Source organism: Equus quagga, chromosome 10 (assembly GCF_021613505.1).
Source record: "Equus quagga isolate Etosha38 chromosome 10, UCLA_HA_Equagga_1.0, whole genome shotgun sequence".
Taxonomy (NCBI): domain Eukaryota; kingdom Metazoa; phylum Chordata; class Mammalia; order Perissodactyla; family Equidae; genus Equus; species Equus quagga.
The window spans coordinates 116,421,749-116,446,099 of record NC_060276.1 but is presented as its reverse complement, the minus strand read 5'-3'; the positions used below and the strand labels follow the sequence as shown (position 1 = coordinate 116,446,099).

Below are 24,351 nucleotides of genomic sequence, written 5' to 3'. Positions count from 1 at the left end.
TGTGAGCTCCAACGTTGTGGTCAAATCGTTGGCCTCGGCCTACATTACATTAATTAGGTGGAGAAGCCGAATGCTTCTTGCAAGCAGTCTGCTGATGCTCCCTTTGGGAACCTAATTCCCACAGGGCTAACCATAGGAAAGGGTAATATTTTCAACATGCTGATTCCATTACTTCATTCTATTCGAGTGCTACCAGTGTAGTGCATATAAGAAAGAATTCCTCATTTTTATCCAATTGCGTGTATGTCCTTTATGCTTGTGATGTTATTGATCTGATCAAGCATATAGGGAGATGAGGTTTATGAATTTAATTAAGATTTATTCCAAGAAACTCAGCTGGATGATTGCTTGCCATAGGTCAGCATGCAGTGGTTCTGCATGTCTTGTTGCTGTTTCTGTTTGAAAGAGGGCAGTGAGTAAAAGTGGATATTGAAGTTGATTGCATTGATTAAGGATTGGGACAAATGTTGCATATATAGTTAGATGCTTGCCTGCTAATCCCTGATATATACACTCATAGCTTATTAATGTGGAAATATTCAAACATAATGAAAAGTATGTAGAATATTTTGGTATATTCCTGTGTACCCTTCACCCAGCTTCAAGCACTGTCACCATTTCATTAGCTTTTCTCATCTGTTTCCTCACTGTCTTTTTTTTTTTTATTAGAGTAACTCAAAGCAAATCCCAGATGCCACATTATTTCACCCATAAATATTTTCGGATGTATTTCTAATCTAGAAGGATTTTTTGTGTATATATACCATGATACCATGATTATCTTGTATGAGTTTACTCTGGCTGCCATAACAAAGTACCACAAAGTGGGTGGCTGGAAACCACAGAAACTTGTTCTCTCACAGTTCAGGAGGCCAGAAGTCCAAAATCAAAGTGCTGGAAAACTTGGGTCCTTCTGGAGGCTCTGAGGGACAGTCTGTTCCATGCCTCTCTCCCAGCTTCTGGTGACTCCAGGTGTTCCTTGGCTCCTGGCTGCATCAGTCCAGTTTCTGCCTTCGTCTTCACATGGCCTTATCCCACAGGTCTCCATTTCCACATCTCTCCTTTTTCGTGTAAAGAGGCCAGTCATTGGATTTAGGCACCCCCCCCTCCCAATCCAGTATGACCTCATCTTACTTGATTCTATCTGCAAAGATCTGATTTCCACATAAGGTCACATTCACAAGTACGGGGGGTTAGAGCTTCAACATATGTTTTCAAGGGACACAGTTCAACCCACTATGGTGACTATGTGCATATTCATCCCTGATCCAACTGGAGTGAGTTGTTCTTAGTTTATTAATGCACGAGTTACCAGAAATCCTACTGGAGCATGGTGGGGTCATCCTACCGATGGTTGCTGTTGATTGAGAGGTGCCATCCCATCCCTAGGAGGGAAGTGACTGTATTTGCTCATGGTCACACAGGTCTGAGCAGTGGGGCTGGGGAAGAACCCAAGTCTATCTGGCTCCAAGTCCCAGGAAACTGGCCATGGTTTACAACTCAGGTTCGTGAGAAGTGTTTGCTTGCTTGAACTTTTGGAACATAAACTGTAAATCCGCTGATCTTTGTGTTCTTGTAAGGCTGTACATCCATTTCCTTATATTTATTTAAGAAAATTGTTGGTGATTAAAAAATACACTTTTTTAAAAATTAGGGTTTTATGTACATTTTAAAACTTTGCGTTAGTATGTATTTAGTGTGTTTCTTTGTTTAAGTATGCAAAACTCGGCCATCGTTCTAATTTATAAACCTCCCACCATGCACATCTGAAGGGGGCTTTCCGTAGGGTTGACCCTTCTTTTTCTCCCGAGATTGCAGACTGATGCTTGGAGATAAATGAATTTGCTGGGTTGTCACTCCTAGGTCTCAGTGATGGGTCTAGAATGTGTTTGTTTGTTATTTCAGGTCCTGTGGATTTTTTTCTACAGTAGTTCATTATGACTCTTTTTAACACTTTATTTTTTAGGCAGTTTTGGGTTTACAGAAGTCATTTTTCTTTTTAATAGAAGTATTTGTGGGCAATGAACTTAGCCATCAGCTTACTTATATTTATAATATCATTTTGAAATAGATACTCTCAGAGAACTTTTGCTTATAGTCAGGCTAAGAATTACACAAAGTCAAGCGGTGATTCGGAACCTCCTCTGGATCCCTGGGAAGTCACTGTGGGGACGCAGCCTTCTGCTCAGGAGGTGCTGTTGGGATCGGCTTTCTTGCTCGGGGGCTGCCCGCACTCCTGCGGACACATACAGCCCTCGACATTTTAAGTGCTGTGCTTGCTGTTGCTTAACTCCTCATCAATCATTGCAGTTGAGTTCTTTTTCAAAACTTGCATTTTTAAGATTTCTTCTTGGAAGTTTTCCTTCTAAAAGGCTACAAATGGAGCTAACCATTTAAACTGTACACTGTGAACCGTATATTAATTTTTGTATCAGTAACATTTAAGAATCATCTTATAATGTTTGTATGGGCTCATAGTATCTCCCACCGAGATATTTACCAGTTACGGACATACCTCAGAGATACTGCGGGTTCCGTTCCCGGCTGCAATAAAGCAAGTCAGACACATTTTTTGGTTTTGGTGCATATAAAAACTATATTTACACTATATCATAGTCTGTTAAGTGTGCAATAGCATTATGTCTAAAAAAAAATGTACCTACCTTAATTAAAAAATACTTTGTTGGGACCGGCCCGGTGGCGCAGCGGTTAAGTATGCACGTTCCGCTTCAGCGGCCCAGAGTTCGCTGGTTCAGATCCCGGGTGCAGACATGGCACCACTTGGCATGCCATGCTGTGGTAGGCGTCCCACATAGAAAGTAGAGGAAGATGGGCACGGATATTAGTTCAGGGCCAGTCTTCCTCAGCAAAAAGAGAAGGATTGGCAGTAGTTAGCTCAGGGATAATCTTCCTCAAAAAAAAAAACTTTGTTGGGGCCGGCCCCATGGCCAAGTGGTTAAGTTGACGCACTCCGCTTCGGTGGCCCAGGGTTTCGCCAATTTGGATCCTGGACGCAGACATGGCACTGTTCATCAAGCCATGCTGAGGCGGGTCCCACATGCCACAACTGGAAGGACCCACAACTAAAAATATACAACTATGTCCCGGGGAGCTTTGGGGACAAAAAAAGAAAAATAAAACCTTAAAAATAAATAAAATAAATAAAAAATACTCTGCTGCTAAAAAATGCTAAGCATCATCTGAGCCTTCAGCGAGTTGTAATCTGCATTTTTTACAAGACCCTCCACCATCTGTGAAGCACAATAATGCGAAGTGCAATAACATGAGGTCTGCCTTTTACTAAAGGGACAAAAGTCGTGATTTATGGGGAAGAAACCCAGCAGATGCCACCACTGGAGCCAAGTTATTAAGGTTAACCTCATCATGAATAAAGCATAGTGACATCATGTTATGTCCTGAGAAGGACACAGCATCACTTCTGTGGTATCTCTGCTGAAAATGCATGACGTACATCTAATCAAGAGAATTGGACAGAGCCAGACAGAGGGGCGTTCGACAGATTAATTTCCCCTGCTTGTCCAAAGTGTCTGAGTCTGAAAGAAAGGGCGACTCTCTCAGATCAGAGGATGTTAAGGACATGTGATGACTGAATGGAATGTGGCACCCTGGATGGGATCCTGGGACAGAAAAAGGACATGTGAAGTTTGACTAAGGTCTGTAGTTTACTTAACTGTCTTGTACCCGTGTTGATTTCATCGCTTTGATCATTGCGATGTTTGTGTAAGATGTTAACATAGGGGGAAGCTGAGTGAAGGATATACGGGTACTCTGGACTATTTCCACAACTTTCTGTAAGTCTGAACTTGTTTCAAAATAGAGTTTTTTCAAAGAGAATCATTTTAGATATGATTTTATGTGATTACCGTTTTGGTTGGCATTGCCGTAACCTTTTGCATTTCTGTTTCTTTGTAAAGAATGTACATCAAAAAGTATCTTCACGTGACAGTATCAACCAAGACCTTAGTTTGAACAAAATGTCGTGGAGGTAGGACTAGTTTTGCATTGGAGTTCTGAACATTTACGAGTTTTTTTTTTAGGAAATCCATTTTGTAGTGTTCCTCTCCTCTCCTTAGAAGAAAGATCACACATGTTCAAAACACAGCATCGTTTAAATGCATTTGCGTTTTTAAAGGTTTTTGGTTTTGCCTTGCTTTTTATGAGTAGGGCTGTTCTGGGGTATTCTGAATCTAGGTTTTAAATGGCTACTGTGTCCCATTCTGTGTCATCTGTAGTTTTGTCCTCAACCTCACTGGGAGGGGCCCCTCCTTCCCATTTTAGAAGTCTTAAAAGAAACCAGTGAGTAGATGGAGCTGGTTGAGTCTTGGTTGGCATATTCCACAGGACAGAGGACACTCTGGGGGAGCTGTGCCTCCCTCAGAGACTCAGGGGCTGCCCCCGAGTCATGATGGAGTGCATGGGGGTGGGTCGTGGGGAGAGGAGTGATGGAAAAGGTGGGTGGTGGGGTGGGGCCAGGGGTGACCCAGCACGGAAGACCTGGGACAGGTCCCAGAGCAGGTCCGACCCTGGGTTCTGCCATCCCAGCCAGAACTCTGCTACTGGGGACTCCAGCTCACTCCATGTGTCCTTAAGCAAAAGCTCCGAGTTTTAAGCCTCAATTTTGTGCTCTGTCAAAGGCTAATAACATCTTTGCCTTTGTATGAGGATTAAACGCAGTTCGCCATGGAAAGCACTTCGCACAGTGCCTGGCTCTTCAGCAGACATTAGGCCAATTTGATGATGTTATCTTCCGTCATCATTTTATAAAGCAAGAGAGATAATTGAATTGGACGGCCTGCTGTCTGCCTTGCCTTCTTCGGATGCAATGCTGTGTCCCAATTTACTGCTTTCCTTGTCCCAGCTGATTTAAGCTGTCTCTTACTGTTGATATATTTAAATATTTAAAAAATAAATCCTTGTTATTCTGAAATGTATGTGTTCATTCAAGGATCATTTACTGACTGCTTGCTTTGTGCCAGTTATTACAATTAAGTGGTGGTTGGGGCAGGGTGCAGAGAACCAGCGGATCATCAAATATAGAGTGCCCAGAGGGGACCCAAGGCCCCACCCCTTCTGCTAGGGAGGAAGGACCACTGAGCATCCTGCTGCAGGGTGATGACAGATATGTGGGGCTGTATCTGCCTTCTCGAGGTCAGGGAGGTGATGTCTGAGCCAATGCACAAGTGAGGAAGAGGAAGATTTTGGGGTCCATGGGAAGGCATCCTTGGCTGAGAGGGCAGCGTGAAGTCCTAGGGCATGTCTGCGAAATGGGTCCTTCAGTGCAGCTGGGACAAAGGAAATGCCCAGGGGTCAGGGGCTGGCATGGAGTTTGGGCTGGGCATCAGCCAGCTCATTTATTAATGAGTAAAACAAAGCTACTTGGTCATCTGAGGATGATTTTATGTCGGTAAACTATTTTGAATAGGAATATAAATAAAATTAAATTTTCCATGAGACAAATGCATTTGTTTATTCCCTTAAACATCTTTAAATTTTCTTATCTATTGATGTCATTTTTTTTATGGCTGACTCCTGTTCCTGTCTTCTGTTTCTGCTTTTTACTTAATAATCTTTGACTTTTTGACATTTATTGTGACCGACTGCTCTGTGTCCTCACCCTTCCTTCATTTATTTCCATGTGTCCACTCTGTTTACCACCCGAGTGGTTGACCTTTTTGCCCAGCGCTTACTAAATGGCATTTTAAAGAAGCGACATCATGCCACTGCTTCCGGAGTGTAGCTGTGGCTGTTTGTACTTGGGACTTCTCACCCACCTGATCACTTAGTTAGGAAATCTTCACCCATGGGTCATTATTTCTGTGGCAATCAAAGAGACTACCAAGTAATTATGAAAACTTTCACGTCTGGTCACATATTCTATTCTTTTTTTTTTATTGTGGTAAAGTACACATAACATAATATCACTTTAACCATTTGTAAACATACAATCCAGTGGCATTAAATGCACTCACAGTATTATGTAACCAACCATCTATACCTAAAACTTTTTCATCATCTCCCCCAAAAAACTCTGAACCCATTAAGCAGTAACTCTCCCTTCCACCATTGCCGTCCCTCCAGCCCCTGGTAACCTCTATTCTACTTTCTATCTCTATGAGTTTCCCTGTCCTAGGTCCTGCATATAAGTGGAATCCTACAATATTTGTCCTTCCTTGTCTGGCTTATTTCCCTAAGCATACTGTTCTCAAGATCCATCCATGTTGTAGCACGTATCAAAATTTCACTCCTTTTTATGGCTGAATAATATTCCATTGTATGGTCACATATCCTTTTAGAATAGTGGTAAGTACACTGCCCATGTTGGGGCAGTGAGGCCATGGTGCTCATGAGTCTATCCATTTTCCATGCTGTACCATGGGCTTCATGGAAAAGACTCTGAGGTTTTACATACGTTGCCTGTTTTCACAGTTAGCTTCTGAAGAGGTCGCGTGGGGATATGGTGCCTTGTCTCTTTGATGCTGTGGTAGTGGAATTGCTCCTGTCTGGCTGAGTCAGACCAAATCAAGGCAGTTATTCATTCATTCATTCAGCCAGCATTGACTGAGCTTGTCCTCTGAGTCAGGCACGGTGGTGGGCACTGGAGAGAAACTAGTTAACCTAACTGACCGGTGCGGGACCAGTCTCCCTATGTGAGTTTGTAGCTTCAGGGTGGACTTAGCTATTCCCTCTATGTCTTTCTTTCCTTCTCAAGGAATTGTCACACTTTTTAGTTTCAGATAAAGGGGTTTAGTATTTGTTTCTGTATATCTTATCCAGTGCCCTTTAAACCCATGCTTCCTATTTTCTCTTTTACATGAGAACAGCCACAGCCATGAAAAAGATCAGTTGAAGAGTGATTCATCACCACCATTTGCAACAGATTTCTAAGTAGGGTTTGCTGGGTCTCTGATAATTGCAATACAATCAACATAAATCCTTTCTACTTGAGGGGCAAATAAATGCATGTGTCTGTGGTGGGAGGTGCGTGCACCTCTCTTTGGCTTCCGGGGGTCTGTAGCTACCCCATCGTGGTGTTTACGTATCCCTAGGAAATTAAGACCCTTCCGATGTGAAGGTGATGAAGAATTAAGCTGTGATTTTTTTGTGTTCTCTATTGTAGAGAAATTGGGCCTATTTTCACACTTTCAGTGGTGGATAAAAGGAAACACGATGGCAGATGGAGGCCCGGCCCCTGACCTAAGGGATGCGCTGGGCAGTCCTGCTTACTGACACCGAACTACACCCCTCCTCTGAAGGCAGGGATCTGTCCGCGCCGAAGGGACTGTACACCCAGGGTTTAGCCTGGTTTCCTGCCCCGGATGCTTCAAAACCCTCGAACACAAAGCAGTCCACTCAGATATGCTCTACGTAGAGAACCTCTCGTATGAGGGAGGGAGGGATGGAAGGGTGTCGGCTACTAATGCTCGCTCGTCTGTTTGAAATGTCGCCCAGCTTGAAGGACGCCAGGTGAGGGTCCTTTAGCAGATGGGCACCTCCCGTTACCCGAGATATCACCCACCTCGACCTGCCTCTGTGATCTCGCGGGTTGAGGTCTAAGGCCACGTGGGGACCACAGGAAAGGCCCGCCCTAGCATTTGGTCTCAGGCTGGGTCCTGGTAACCCTGTTAGAGTCCTCCGCTCCCTTCTCCCCTCCGCCCAGTGTCCTTTCCCCTGCCCTTCCCTGCCAGCACCCATTCCCCACCTGCACTCATCTCCCTCCCCTCCCACACCCAGTGGGCTCACATCTCCCTCCCGGACCTCATTCCTTCCCCAAGCCCACCCTTTACCTAGGAGTCTTCTGCTCTACGGCCATCCCTCTTCCTTCTGCCCCCTTTCCCTCATTTCCTAGCTCCTCCCCCCAATCCATCATTGCTTCCCTTCTCCTGTGCCCACGCCCCACCCTGAGCTCCTCCCCGGAGCCACTGCCCTCCTCCTTGACCACCTCACCCACCCTGAGGGGGAGACAGGCTGGCTTTGTGGAGCCCCTTCCCTCACTTGGCTTCCTTTTGGGAATTTTCCAGCAACCCCAGGCTGGCCATGCCTGATGGAGCTGAAACTGCTCCCAAATCGGGGTATCACTGGCCTGGAATCAGCAAAGAAGTGATTTTAGCAGAGAGACGCTGTTGGTGCCCAGTTATTCCAGGAAGGGCATTTCTTAGGATATAGCTTTCCAAAAGGTGCTCTTACTGTGTGTCCCAAATCAGAGGGTGAGAGCTCCAGGGTGAATTAAAATTCTGTTTGTAAAGCAGGGCGCCCTCCAGCAGGAACTTGAGGTTCCCGAGAAAATACCTTCAACAGTTTTTTTTAATATCAGTGCGTGATAGTGTCATAACCGCCCTGGGTCTAGGGATCTTTATTTGAAAAGGGACACAGTTTGCGGACTCGTTTTTCGGCAGCAAGTGATAATTGTAGTTCTCAGGAGTTCCTAGGGGGCTAAAAAGGCAGTGCTTTGATAGCGCCGGTATTAACGAGAGCCTTCCCTTGGTCTTGGGGAAATTTCTCTATGAAAGTGTTCCCTGCGGATGCGCCTCCCGCCCTCCCTGGTTTACTCTCTTTCTGGGATTTTATAGGAACTTGTCCCTGGCCGTCTGTCTCTGTGGCGCCTTCACTAGATAGGAGGAGAATCATTCTGGAAACTAATTTCTTAAGAATCCACAGGAAATAGATTTTAGCCTCAAGGGATCCTTGCATTGTCTTCTGTGAGATGAGAGCTTCCAGCAAAAGGGATTGTGTGGGAGCCAAAAACTTGGGGGAAGATTTGTTGGTTGTGCTGTCAAGTTGGCTCTGACTCCTGGCGACTCTGAATGAGTGACATCCACCATCCCCTGTCCTCAGCAGCCCCCTCAGCTCCTGGAATCTCACACCTATTATGGCTTCCTTTATGGAGTCACTCCATCTCATGTTTGGTCTTCCTCTATTCCTGCTGCCTTCTACTTTTCCCGGGATTATGATCTTTTCCAAAGCATCCTGCCTTCTCATGATGGGCCCAAAGTAGGGCAGCCTCAGTTTCATCATTTTTGCTTCCAGCAATCGTTCAGGATAAATTTGCTGTGGCACCCACATCTTCATCTTTCTGGCATCCGGGGTATCCGTAGAGCTCTCCTTCAACACCATATTTCAAGTGAATCCACTTTTTTTCCTGTCAGCCTTCTTTACTGTCCAGCTTTCGCAGCTGTACATACATAGTAATCGGGAGTAGGAGGGGTTGGAGAATCTTGACCTTGATCTCCAATAGAGCTTTCCTAATTCTTTCATTGCTGCCCTTCTGAGTCTCAGTCTTGATTTCTTGGCTGCAGTCTCCATTTAAATTGATGACTGAGCCAAGGTAAACAAAATCTTTAACAATGACGTTGTCTTCATTGTCTACGGTAAAGTTGTGTAGTTCTTCTGTAGTCGTGATTTTTCTCTTTTAGATGTTCAAGTGCAGTCCTGCTTTGACACTTTCTTCTTTCACTTTCCTCAGAAGTCGTTTCCAGTCATTGCTGTTTTCTGCCTGTAAGACGGTGTCATCTGCATATCTTAGATTGCTGATATTTCTTCCACCGATTTTCGTTCCTCCTCCACGAGTCGAGCTCGGCTTTCCGTATGACATGATCTCTATGCAGATTAAACAAAACTGTCTGACACCTTTGCCTAAAGGAAATCATTATGTCTCTCCATAGTCTGTCCTGACAGTGGCCTCTTGTCTACCATACAGGTCACAGTCAAGTGCTGACCAGCCCACTTCTTCCAGAGCAGCCCAGAGCTTTTGATGGTCCACGCAGTTAAAGGCTTTACTGTCGTCTATAAAACATAGACCATAATCTTCTTCTGAAATTCTTTGGAGCACTCCAGTAGCACAGTTAGATCCGTGTACCTCTCCCTTTTTGAAATCCAGCTTGGCCGTCAGGCATTTCTTGGTCCATATGAAGTATGAGCCTTTGTTGCAGCACCTTGAGCATCCCCTTACCTGCACGTGAAGTGAGAGCGATGGTCCTGTAGTTACTGCCCACTTGGCAGCTCCTTTCTTGGGGGTTGGGATGTATATTGGGTGTTTCCAGTCTGTAGACCGTTGTTTTGTTTTCCATATTTGTTGATATATTCTTGTTAGGATTTTGACAGATTCACTCTCCGTGGCTTGAAACAATTCTGTTGATATCCCATCTACCCCTGCTGACTTACTGCTTCCCAGTACTGTCAGAGTGGCTTTCACTTCACGTTCTGGAATCATGGGTTCTTCCTCATAGGAATCTTCTTCGAAGGCGTCTGTCCTCCTCTTATCTCTTCTGCATAGATCTTCAGTGCACCGTTTCCACCTTCCCTTTATTTTCTCCTGATCAGATAGTGTGCATCCCTGTTGGTTGTTCATTCATAATATGGTTTAAATTTCCACTTGATTTCTTGAATCTTCTGGAAGAGAGATAGGGTGCTGATAAGTCAGGTTGTTGTTTTCAACATTTTCCTCACCCCTCATCCTGATTTCGGAGAGAAAAGATCTTTCCCTAGAATCACTCTGTAGTACCTTGCCGGTTTGGTTTATTTTCTTGTCTTGAATTCTTAGCATTTACCTACTAGGCCTCCCCTCTCCACTCCCCTCCCTCCCTCCCCCGCCCTAATTTGCATTTAATCTCTGTAACCCTTGCCATAGCAATCTGAGGTGTCAAAACTCGAGTTTCCTTCTCACCGCAGGGTCAGCTCCCAGAATGGAAGGGGCTTGGTTTCAAAGGCTTCCAGAGCACAGTTACAGTCAAATCAAGTAAGTTTCGTGATTTTAAGATGTATACACGTCAAAACAGAACACAACAGACTGGCCAGATGAATTCCCTCCCTTTGCTAAGTCTCTCACCTCTGAGATGTTTTCCCTTCTCGCCTTGGTATTTGCACAGCTGTGCTTTTTGTGTCATGAGGTTACAGAAATTCTTCTTTTGAGTGAGAGCCGCTTTGGCAGCCTAGAATGGTGAGGGGCCTGGGAGCCTCACAGGGAGGCTGCTTTTGCCTTTGCAAAGCCCTCTCCTGCCCTTGGGAGGTGGGTCCTTCCCTCCGCCCTGTAAGAGACTCATGTGGTTCTTATCCCAGTCTAGCGCTGTCAAAAACGTGGCTCATCCAAGGCCATGTCCAGCTGGGAAATGGTCCAGTAACTCAAATCGCACAGGTTTTCTCACCAGTAATAAGGTTAAATCAGCGTATTGGTTCCATTTGGTGACAGCGTGGTGTCTAACAATCCTGCTGATAAGAGGGAGCTCATTATTTCGTGCTTGAAATGTAAATACTTTTTTGCCCAATGTTGATCTTGATTCAGTTTTTCAATTTAGAGGGTTCATATAATAAGTAATTCCCTTAATGGAGTCACTGATTGCATCGCTCCTCGGAACGGCCTGTTTGGTGTCCTTTTCGACGTCCTGCTGACTTTTAGGAAAAGAGCGATGAAGATGAAACAGACTCCTTCACCATGACTGCAGTCCCTAGGGCATTTTACGAATTGAAAGCCCTCAGTGCGAGCAAGCACAGCTTATACGTTGAAGTTCTTTTGCTTTCTAAGTGCACGAGTGCCCGCATGGGTTGCTCACCAGCATGAGTTTACAACAGTGCCAGATTTTCTCAGTTGAGATTTGGCAGTGACGTCGCTCAAGTCCAAATGGTCGGCATACACCTGGGTGTGCTTGTGATGATGTACCATGAGATCATGCAGTAAGCGTTAGAGATGTCATTCCTGGAGTTTTGGGTAATTTTGTTTTAATTTTTTAATTATGTACATAAGGTCATTCTCCTAAACTTAAGGAGAACTAAAATCAAATACACAGAAACCCTGTACATGTGGGGTTTTTTTCCTGTCTAGACTTTGTGACATTTCACCATTCACCTAAGCTAAACAAAATACATTATTTTGTAAATAAAATCAGAAGGAGACTGTTTAGCCTACGTAAAGGAACTGACTGTTGTGTTAGCTAATATGGAAGAATATTGCAGGCAAATGTGTGGCTTCATCAGTGAAGAGCAGACATGAAATTTTTAACAAGTGCTCGAAAACATTGAGCTAAAGATGCTTGCCATGTGGCTCCCCCTCTCAAGTTGCTTACGGCCAGTAGGAAGATAAGAAATGCTGATAATTGTCACACCAGCCAGTCCTCTGAATCTGAGTCTCCATAGCAAACATGGGTCAGTGAAACTGGCCATTTGAATAGACAGGCAGTTCTCAGTTGGGGGCGTTTTGCCCCCTGGGGGACATTGGCAGTATCTGGACATTTTTGGTTGTCACAACTGGGGTTAAGGGTGCACTGGCATCTTGGGGGTGCTAAACATCCTACAATGCATAGTGTAGCCCCCACCACAAAGAATGATCCACCCAGGATATGCCAGGAGTGCCCAACTTCCTCCACTTGTCACAGCCCCAAAGGTCTCCAGACGCTACCTAGTGTCTTCTGGGGGCATGATTGTCCCTGGGTGGGAACCTCTGCCCTCAACTCTGAAGCTCTGAAGTCACCCGTTGAAGGCCCTGCCCTCCTCATGGCCTCTTGAGTTCAGGGAAGTTAAGTGGCCCCTTGGAGCTGGCAGGACTTTTTGTAGGGGCAGAGGTAGAGTCTGAGGTTCTCAGTCCTCATCGTCTGGAGCGCGGTCCATTGACACAGCACCCAGTTCTGTCGTAGCCTCTGGAAGTGCATGCGCTAGCATCTTGGGGTAGCCTCTCCAGGTTGCATACATTTTATATTTTTTAGCTGTCACTTTAAAGTCATTTTTGGAGGCTGGTGAAATGACATCTGAGGTGCATGTGCATGAGAAGTGCAGAAAAACGGAAAATTGTCATCAGGCTTTCCTGATGTAAATCCCAGTGCGGACTAGGTTATCTCTAAGGCATCCGCAATAATCCGCAATGCTCCCCAAGGTGCCCTGCAGCCATGTTTTCTCTCACTTAAAACGCGACATGAGGGGCTGATGGCCAACCCAAGCAGAGAGAGCCGATATAGTCATTAAATGTTTCCATGTAGTTTCCCCCAACCCTTCTGGGGAAGACCTAGGAATCAGCTGGAGGACCCTGAAACCCCAGGACCTGTGCTTCCTCTAACACTCGTTGTGGCTGGAGTATCTAGTTCTAAAGAACCGGGTGGAGGCTATAAATTTTTGACATTGGTTCTCAAATATTCATAAAGAAAATGTCATAAATGAGACTAAAGTGTTAAGGAAAAGAGCTGAGACCCAAGTGGATAGGAGATTTCAGGGTAAAACAGTTAAAACTATAGACTCAACGCCGATAGAAAAGCAGGAGAGTGTTTAAAGAAACTCCAGGCTTAAGCGTATCTGCCGCTTTGTTGTAGAATATGAGTTTAATTGTCCTTTTCAGAGGACTCAAGTGCCTGTGCTGCTAAAGTTCTTAATGACCCGATAGAGTGCTTTGCCTTTCATTTTCTTTATGAAATTCTGTGAGCATTTTTCCTCCCGAAGATATTAATTGGGAGCAGCAGTGACTGCCCACTCTCTCATGGTCCTTCAGCCCACACACATACTCAACTGCCCACTGGCCAGAGTGTATTCTAAATGCCAAAAGTCACAGACACTGACAGAATACTTTTTTTAAAAGAAAGAAATGCATAATATGCCCAAAATTTATGGAAAATGTTTAGATCAAGCAGTCCTCAAGTCCAACGTGTCCTTCAGGAGTTGTGCAGTGGGACAGCCCTCGGCGTAGCCTGGCTCCCAGTGGTGTAGGCTCCCGTGTTTTAGTGAAGTGCAAACCCAAGGAAGGAGTTATAAGGCAGCCTGAGTCCTGTCTCTAGGCAGCATTCTCCTTCCGTGCGTATGTTAATTGTTGCCACTAATAGGGTTTTATAAATTCAGTAGTCAGTGTCACTGTTAGTTATGGATTGAACTGTGTCTCCTCCAAAAAAAGATATGTTGGAGTACCAAGCTCCAGCACCTCAGAATGTGACCTTACTTGCAGATAGGGTCTTACAGAGGTAGTCAAGTTAGTGAGGTCATTAGGGTGGGCCCTAATCCAACATGGCCAGTGTCCTTATGGAAACAGGAAATTTGGACACAGGTGCATGTGAGTATGAAGATGGCCATCTACAAACCAAAAGGAGAGGCCTGGGACAGATTCTCCCTCCCAGCCCTCGGAAGGAACCAACCCTGCTGACAGCTTGATCTCAGAGTGCTAGACTCCGGAAGTGTGAGGGAATACATTTCTGTTAAGCCACTCAGCTTGTGGTCCTTTCTTATGTTAGCCCTGTGAAAGTCATACACTGGGACTAGTCTTTCTGCATATTTCAGTCCATGAAATGTACCCAGGACTTGTAGGGCAACTCCTCAGTCTATGGAAATGGAGAGGAAAAGGAATATTGTAATTCAGTTAACTTGATTCCTTCTGCAAAGACCCCGTTTCCAAATGTGGTTACCTTGCGAGTTGCTGGGGGTTAGGACTTCAGCATATCTTTTTTGGGAAACACAGTTCCACCCATAACACCATGAATCCAAAGGTTCTATCTTCTCATCCTAGACAGTGCCACCAGGTTCAGCAGAACCGCCAGGCTGGAATTGGTGGAAGAGAGTCGTTCTCAGCAGGTTAGGTCATTGCAGGGAGAAGGAGAGAGACATAGAGGCATAAGAGCAGATGGAGTCTCTTGTTGCAGGTTGTGAGCTTTGAATCTTTGAGGTTTTATAGAGGGTTAACTTTATTTTCAGAAGTGTCCTCTTGGAAGTCTCTAGGCTTCTCATCGTGATCCTTTCCCATTTCCTTGTATGGCTCTAGCCATATTACTACTTCGGGTGCACTTGATTCAATGAGTTATTTATAATTCAGAATTTGTTTCTGGATATAGGTCTTCCCAAAGCTAAAAAAATGATTACCTATGTATATGGTACAAGTTTTACCCATAGGTAAGAGTGTGTGATTGACAAGCAATATCTTGATCGGAAAATAAAATACATCATAGATTGGAATACGAGGAAATGAGCTTCTTTTGTTCTCTTAATCTTCATCATCTTAAATGTAGCATTTGCACCAAGCTGGTAGTGGATGGCCAGGCTTAGAATTATCCATGGATGCATTGGGTGTGGGAGTGTCTCGAGCAGATCCACGATGAAGCGAAACATGACAGTGCAGGTGTAGAAAGGTTCACACTGGGAGGCAAAATAACTGTCTCCGTCACGAGATGGACAGTGTCCAGGCGCTCGCAGACATTAGAGGTGGAAGAGAGGTAGAGACCATGGACGAGTACCCAGGGTTTTATTTGGCCAGAGCTGGATGTGAGTCTCCAAGAGCACTGCGCTGCATACTGGCAGACAGTCTTCCTATAGAAAACGCTAAGTGGACTTGGAATTGAGCTTCTTTTTTTCCCACTGGGGCTGCTTGGTGGGAAAGGGAAGAATAAAACCCTCTTGGATTCCCAAGAAAGCAGTAGGTGTTATTCAAAACTTAAATGTGTACTTTCCTACCAGCCTCTAGTTGCTAAGACTTGATTTTGTCTTGACGAGGATGACGAATTAGAGGATGGTGACCAGTGTTTCTCCACCATCTTGGAGCCCAATGCAGGATGATCACTGCCACTTTAGAAATGGAGTGTTTAAGTAGATACAGGGAAAATTCTCTTTTAGTTAAAGATCATGAACATTGGACTTCTCTAGGGTATTAGTGAAACATTTTTTTTTTAATCTTTATAAAATGAAGAGGTGCTCATCTCTCTGGGACTGTTGATCAGTATCTGAGCCCCACAGAAGCCAAAAACAGAGTGCTCTAACCAGCAGGAACCCCTGTTCAGTCAGTAGCTCTCTGCTATCAATGGACGCATTAAACCCGCGTCCATGATGGGAAATCAATATTTGGCACTGCTGTATCTCTTTCACTTGGATCAATAAATCTCACTAGGACTTCATTTGCTTTTAACTGCCTATGATGGAAACCTAGCAGGACATTACAGCTTGGAAAAAGTACCAGAGAATGGATCGTTCCTTTACAATAGAGAAAGATGCTCACCCTTCCACTTTGGTATTGTTGGTGAGCATTTCTGACCCCAGCTGGTCCAATGGAAATACTTGTTGACAGATTCATAAAATCAAAGAGGACCATGAGCTTGCCTTTGTTGTCCCTAGATCCGTGGAAAGCCATACTTTTTCATAGAATGTTGTTATAATATTATAACTGGAGTTAATTCAGTGCAGCCATCACTTGCTGAGTATCTCCTGTGTATCAGGCTGGGCCCAGGAGGTGGACTGAAAACTGAAACATAGTTTTTTATGGTCTGATTGGGTAGGACAGGCCTGAACATGGCCAGACCCCTCAGTATTGTGAGAGCAGACAGAAGGGTCTGATTCTGCCCTAGATAATGAAGGAGGCTTAAGGACAGCACTGACGTTTCAGCTGGGCCTGTAAGGAGAAGTGGAATTTTAGCCAGAGGACAAGGTGAAGGATCTTAGTAGAGGGAACAAACCTGTCAGGGCACGTGGAGTTAATTACATGTGTGGGGGCCACTGGAGGTTCTGCTGAGTGAGGAATGGTGGACTAGATCAGCTTGTTGGGGCATTAGCTTTGGCTGTGGTAGGCTCTGAGTCTCCGGGCTCAGCAAATCTGCGACAGACTGTGACAGAAATCCAGGGGGGTGTTCAGGGCCTGGAGGGCGGCAGTCATGCGAACACCATCAGCCTCCACCAGCTAAACTCTGTCCTCAGGGTGGGGCCAACGTGAACATCTGGGTCATAGAGCTCCAGGATTCTCGTGGCCACATGTGGTCTCTGTGGAGGACTTCAGGAAGGGGTTGTGGGTGAGGGTGGGCATCTCCTTGTAGGAATGCACTCCCTGGGCTGGGGACACGTGTGGTTTTTGTTTTATTCTGTTTTCATCCCATGAATTTCAAAGGTGTGGTTATAGCTGTCCAGTGTGGGCAGCCTCTGTAAGAACAGAACTTGTTTCTGGAAGCAAGTGGCCAAGGCAGACCCGGAAGTGTGACTTGGGGATGAATATCATTCAAGGAAGTAAGGCAGAGTGATGTCGTCTATCCAAGTCCCCCACTTCACATTTCTGGGATCTCCTTCCCCTGTTTGCTCTGCTTCAGACGCCTTTCCACCCACTGCCCACTGTAGGCGAGGGGGTGCAAGGTCTCAGGTGGGCAGGAAGAATCCCAATGAAGAAGGCACTGGAATTGCAGCCCTGGCCTGCAACTGTGTGCATGTGTTAGATAGAAACAGTGAATATGTCTACGGGAGATCAAAGGCATAATTACCACATGATTTTGGTTTTCTTCTTTTCCCTGTTATCTCATGTAAATGCTGTCTCACTGAGGGAAGTGGTTATAAGCATGGCAATATTCTATGCTATGTATAGTTCTCACTTATAGAACTATCTAGAATGGCTCTTAGTACTCGTGAAGCTCAGTTAGGGGACTTCAGTGCTGTGAAGCATAAAATTTATGATCATCAACTATGGATTCTGGCTCTGTCTTCAAGTTCCTTTTCTTTTTTTTGTAGACGGGGAGCAGTTGAATTTCAGCTTGTCTTGCCACCAGTTTTCTGGTTTCCTGACCAAGCTGAGTAACTTTCAGCAACGCATTGGATCCCTTACAAACCCTTCCTCTTGATTTTGGGAATTCCTAGCTCAGAAAGCTTTGTTGTGAAATCGAATCAACAGCAGTAACTGGTGCAGGATACAGTGTTATCTGCTTTGAATGTATGGCTTTGAAGTTGAATGTCAATATATATTTTTTAAAAGATAATTAATTAGATAAAAGTCAAGAGGTGATTTCTTTCACACCAGATGGATGACAACTAATGGGTAGAGTTGACTAAAATTTCTCCTTTTTTCTCATATACCAATTCACTGAATTTCTATTTTTATAAGATATATGCTATTTAATAAATGATAATAGATCATGTTTTTTCCCTTTTATAAATGTCAGGAAAGCCTTGATGATTTTAAGTCTCTTAGATTTTCTAATAACTGGTCCTGGTTGGCTGGATGTGGAATAGAATCCAGAAGTTCTAAAAGCAGACTTAGTTCTTGATTAAATATTGAAATGTTTGTCATTAATCCACGTGGAGTTGGCATCCTTGGAGCAGTGTTGTGAACGAGAAGCCCCACTGCATAAAAGTTGAATGACACACCAGAGACATCGGGAAGTAAATGAAGACTCCTTTACTCTTGAGACATCCTAAAAGATGAAAATAGGGGCCAGCCCCATGGCTGAGTGGTTAAGTTTGCGTGCTCCGCTTCCAGGGCCCAGGGTTTCTCTGATTCGGATCCAGGGCACAGACCTAACACTGCTCATCAAGCCATGGTGAGGTGGCATCCCACATAGCAGAGCCAGAAGGACCTATAACTAGAATATACAACTATGACCTGGGGCGCTTTGGGGAGAAGAAGGGAAAAAAAAAGAAGATTGGCAATAGAAGTTAGCCCAGGTGCCAATCTTTAAAAAAAAAAAGATGAAAATAAAAGCAGGTGAATATGCAGGCACACAAATTTGAGTTGCTTACTGCCCTTCTAGATAAACCAGTCTTTCTCCTTTAAGGGAAGCCATTTTAGAATTTTTAATTAATTCTTCAAGAGGACTCATTACTGGGGATGGATAAAGAGCTCATTAGAGTAATGGTTTCTCATCTGTTCTGTGGTTTGATGTCATAGACCCTAGGGGCCAGGCTAAGCCGTAGTTCCAGTGTCTCTTTTCTTGATCTGAAACCCACACACCACTTTAGTTTGTAAAATAATTATCTAGTGATATTAAACACAATAAAAATTATACTGTTTTTAAAAATCTAAAAATGTGTATATGGACGCATATATAGATGCTAGTCGTATAAACAAAACATGCGTCTATACGTACATTTGTGGACAGCATTTTGTAATCCCTAAAACATCAAATCTGTAATTTGGAATCTTGTACATCCTCCCTCTCCATTCCCACCTGAACCCCAGGGTGCTCCCAAGACATGGAGGGAACGGTGGAGGCAGGCATGACAGCAGTTGACCCGGGGCCACCCTCAGGGTGGGCAAACAGCTGAACTCCAAACCTAGGACCGAGGCCAATCAGAGGGGTCTTTTCCTCCCCACATACTCTCTGGAAGAGTGAAATTCAAGCTGACTGTTGGTGGTCGTGTGAGTTTCTCAGGGCTGCCAGAACAAAGGGTCCCACAAACTGGGTGACTTAGAACAACAGAAATATATTCTCTCATGGTTCTGGAGGCCAGAAGTCCGAAGTCAGGGTGTCACCAGGGCTGCTCTCCCTCTGAAGGCCCTAGGGGAGGACCCTTCCTTGCCCCTCTGCTAGCTGCCAGTGGTTGCCGGGAATCCTTGATGTTCCTAGACTTGTGGACACATCACTCCGTTCTCTGCCTTCTCCATGTGTCTCTGTCTTCACATGACCATATTCTTATAAGGACACCAGTCATACTGGATTAGGGGCCCACTCTACTCCACTATGACTTCGTCTTGATGAATTACATCTGCAGCAACCCTATTTCTAAATCAGGTCACATTCGGAGGTACTGGGGGTTAGGACTACAGCATCTCTCTCTTCTTTTGAATTTTTTTTTAGTCAGTCACCATATATATGTGTCCCTTTACCCCTTATGCCCACCCCTCCACCCCCTTCCCCTCTGGTAACCACTAATCTGTTCTCTTTCTCCATGTGTTTGTTTATCTTCCACATATGAGTGAAATCATATGGTGTTTGTCTATCTCTGTCTGGCTTATTTCGCTTAGCATAATATCCTCAAGGTCCATCCATGCTGTTGCGAATGGGACAATTTTGTCTTTTTTTTAATGGCTGAGTAGTATTCCATTGTGTATATAAATACACCACATCTTCTTTATCCATTCATCAGTCAGTGGGCACTTTGGTTTTTTCCAAGTCTTGGCTATTGTGAACATAGGGGTGCATAAGTCTCTTTGAATTGTTGATTTCAAGTTCTTTGGATAAATATCCAATAGTCAGATAGCAGGGTCATATGGTATTTCTATTTTTCATTTTTGGGGAAATCTCCATACTGTTTTCCATAGTGGCTGCACCAGTTAGCATTCCCACCAGCAGTGTATGAGGGTTCCCTTTTCTCCACATCCTCTCCAACATTTCGTATTTCTTGTCTTGTTAATTATAGCTGCTCTAACAGGTGTGAGGTGATATCTTATTATAGTTTTGATTTGCATTTCGCTGATGATTAGTGATGTTGAACATCTTTTCATGTGACTGTTGGCCATCTGTATGTCTTCTTTGGAAAAATGTTCATGTCCTCTGCCCAGTTTTTGATAGGGTTGTTTGTTTTTTGTTGTTGAGTTGTATGAATTCTTAATATATTTTGGAGGTTAACCCCAACATCTCTTTTTTTAGGGCACACAGTTCAAGCCATAATAGTGGTCATTCCCCACCCCATCTCACCCTACCTTTCTTCTTCTGGCCCCTCCAGATGTACTCTGAGATGGCTATCTGGCCATGCATGACGCACGCCCATGGCCATTTGACACTTTTAGAGGGCAGCTGAAGAAACCCAGAGAGTTAAAATTCTTTGTCTTTAATAAAATTAGCATGTAAATAGAACAGAACTCCAAGTGCAGTGTTCCGTAAAAGGCCAGTGTAACTGCAGTCTTGGTACGCAGAGCATGTTCAAGCAGTGAGGTCAAAAGCCAAAGTCAGAAGTTGGAATTGCCTCGGGGGACTTTTTATTCTGTGTTTTTCTGCCAAAGATCTGCAAACTCTACTGGTCTCTCCCTCAGGAGGCAATTTTCCGTCTATGACGGTTCACAGAGGTGTAGGGCGGCTTTTCTGGAATGTGGAACTCATAGTTCCGTGCACTGACTGGGAGTCTCGCCTGGGAGCCTGCTCTGGGTCACACGTTGGGGGCTTTCTCACATGACTGGGCGGGAGGAATGCTGCATGGGAGGGCAGGGTTCTGGTGGTGATGCTGCCTGCGGGCCCCTTGCCTCGTGCCCTGGAATACTCCGTGATCCAGCCATGCAACCTTGGCTCTGTGAGGGCCCGGGTCGCCAGGGGAGGCCCCAGAGCCTGGCGGTTGTGAGCGGAGCCCCAGTCCTGTTCTAGCGGTAGGTGCACAGGAAGAGAAGCAGTTAGGCCCTTGGGTTTTGGATTCCTGGAATCAAAAGGCCCTTCCCTGGAGTCTTGTCCAGTTTTCTCTGAAAGAAATTATGTTGTGGGCAGGTCTTTGGTGCCGAGTTAGACTTCTTTCGAGACTCTCTGGCTCTTTTTAGGGAAACGTGTTAAACAAACAACAGGTCTGCTCAGAAATGCTGTGTCTTTGGGCATCTCGGAGCGCAGTAGCTGAAACCTTCACTGTGGCATTTCCTCTCTTGGCGGTGGTGGCTTCCGATGGTAAACAAGGGGGGACCTTGATGTCCTGTCACTGAGCTCGGCCCTTGGAGACAGACTTCGTGCCCTAGAGAATCAGCTTCCAGTAGCAGTTTGACAACAGGGACTATGACTTCGCATCCTAATGACAGCCCCCAAACAAGATCCAGCTTCATAATTAGTGTCCCCATTAGAACATGTACGCATCCAGTGGTGACGTTTATTCCAGGCCTTAGTGTCAGACTCATGAAAAAGCTAACCAAACAGAAACGGGAATTTTGCTTTGGAGGAAAAAAAATCTAAATTCTCTTACATGAGATAACATGAGGAGTTTAAAGGCACGCAGGAACTCTGTCTTGCAGGTAAATCTACTCTTCCGGGTGATGCAAAATGGAGCCCAGCTTCTGACATCTTTCTGTCAAGAATTTGCTAAAATAAATCAGACAAGTTTAGGATTGACCTCATGGTAAGAACTTTAACAGAAACCCTTCTTCTAATCTAACGAAAAAACCACTCGTACATTTGGACATGGAAGCGTATAGCTGAGGGGAGCAAGGTCCTTGCTAGGGATTCAGGGGAGAAAATATCAGTCTGGTTTCTAAGGCTGTGTGAATCTGGGAGGTAAATGATTTACTCAGTAGGCTCAGGGTTTATTAAAAGAGAACTATTTGATGGTGGCAGGATAGATCCGTTTAATTTGCTAGATCTTTTGGTTTTTTGTTTGCATGCTTGTTTGAAGGTAAACAAATGGAATTAAATAATTATTGGCTTGGAGGGAGTGGAGGGGTAGCGAATGGATGGGATTCGTTTCTAAGCCGTTAGTGGGCTCCAGTTTCAGCCCCTGTGTTAGTCATTTGTTGCTCTGTAACAGATTACCCCAGCGTTCAACAGCTGAAAGCGACAAACATTTATTTTCTCACTCCGGTGATGCCGGTGTTTCCATCCTTACAGCTAGGGGCCCTGACCCTGACACCCAGGGCTTAGAGGGCATCCCGCTTCTTGCTTTAATTTTTCTTCGATGAATTCTCATCTTCCCTGCTTTTCAAGGCTGGCTAAGGGGGATAACCAAAAATTCCTGAGAGGAAAAGCTGAAAATAAAATAAAAACGGAATCTTAAAGAGGGTGGCACTTTGATTGGTGGAAATGGGGACCTTATAATTATAAAGGTTGCATCTTGATTGGACCGTGTATGTGTGTCCTCCAGGGTTGCCAAGGCTAATGTTTTTGATGGGCTGAAGATCTGCAGTGAGGCGAACTCATCACTATGAAAGAGTTATTATTGTTGGTTTTGCACAGTGACAGCTGTTGACCCTGATCGACTTGTTTTGTTGATCCACGTACGCAGGTCTGCTCCCCAGGGAAGTGAGCCACTACATAGATGGCAGGGACCGCTGTTTCTGTGATGATTTCTCTCCGTCACAGTTGAGCCGTCTTACCTGGAGGACTGAGACCCATACCTGGTCAGTTCCTCAGAAAGCATTGGGTAAATCAGGGAATCATAAGAAATGATACACGTGTACATTAGCTGAAGGTTTTTTATTAACTGTATTTCAGGATTTTTCAAATTTCACCCCTTTTTCCATTAATATCCTTTTCCTGACCCAGGATCCCACCCAGTGCACCACAGTGAATTTAGTTTTCATGTCTCCTTAATTCCTCTAGGCTGTGCCGGTTTCTCAGATTTGCCTTATTTGTCATAACCCTGGTCGCTTTAAGGAATACCGGTCATGAATTTTGTAGAATGTCCTTCGATTTGGGTTTGACTGACGTTTTCCACATGATTAGACTGGGGTTATGAGTTGCAGGGACGAAGACCACAGAGGTTAAGTGTCCTTCTGATCACATCGCATCAGGGGTATGTGTGTCAATGTGACTTAAATCTGATGAGGTAAACCTGATCGCTTGCTCAAGGTCATGTGTCCCAGTTTCTCCACTATCGAGTGACTGGTTTTCCCTTTCCAAATCTGCTATTCTTTGAAAGCCCATAATCAGGGGTAGGGGGGAAACATGTTAAACCTCACCTCCTGGAGATTGTTTTGTTTTAAATTAGAGTGCGTCAGTGCAGGTTTATTCACCAATCTCTTGATAGAAGGGAATAGAGCTTTTTCTTGGAGTGTGGATCTAATAATTCTAGTTTGGGATCAACTTTCCTCATAAACCATACCCATGATGCACCCTCTACAATTTCCAGTGTTGGTTTCTCTAAAGTGGAGTGGGAATTTAAAGAGATTGTGAAACCATCTCAGTGCAGAATCCATCTACAGATTTATGACCTTTTCCTACATCTCTTGACCATCGCCCACCCTACTACCATTTTGATGATACATTTTCATTTGGTGATCTGTCTTGGTTAAATCTATATAACAAAGCATCCAAAGCAGTTTTGGTGGAAAAAAACAGTTTGTGCTCCTCGTTTGTCAGATTACATAATACTCAATTACTTTTCATAAATGCAATAACAAACCCAATTGACATAAGCAGGTTTGGGACCAGTCGACACTTGGGTTTTTAGGAAGGTACACAGGTGACTGGCTCAAGCAGAAAAACATCAGCCCCCTGGAAAAGAAAGAGGCCCAGCCCAGTGAGCTTGGGGCCTGTGGGCAGCTGTCAGCACGTCTGCAGCATAGGCAGTCTGGTTAATTCAGCGAGAAGGTCAAGTGGAGGCCTTGTTAAAAGAACTTCTCTACGTATTTTTAGAAGCGGCAAATATCAACCATAAATATTTAATGTTGTGTTTATAGACTTTAGCATCATAGAACTTCAAAAAGGTGACTCAGAGGAGGTTGACGAGCGTACACCTAGAGGAGAAGAGAATTTCCCCAACACGTCGCACTCTACCAGGAAGGCCGCCCTTGACGTTCCTAGGAAAGGAGTAAATAGGTAACTATCTTCTTCTTCTTCTTAATACTCCCCAGATGAAGTATTAGTCATTATTCCTTGCTTGCCAGGGTTTTCGTAACTCTTTTCTGATTTTAAAAATAATATGCTGTAAGCAACATGAAAAAATAAAATCAAGCATGAAAAGAAAATAAACACCTCTAAATCTACCCGTCGAGGTCCCCCAGCAGTGTTTAGG

General features: G+C 44.5%; 1 long non-coding RNA gene across 1 annotated transcript in view; it reads left to right on the top strand.

Moving 5' to 3' along the window:
- The window catches only part of LOC124245954 (uncharacterized), a 123,863-nt gene extending 99,713 nt beyond the window's left edge, over positions 1–24,150 (top strand). The window contains exon 3 of the long non-coding RNA XR_006890363.1: positions 24,017–24,150. This is a non-coding gene — a long non-coding RNA (uncharacterized LOC124245954). The remainder of the gene's footprint in view (positions 1–24,016) is intronic.
- Positions 24,151–24,351: the final 201 nt, after the last annotated feature.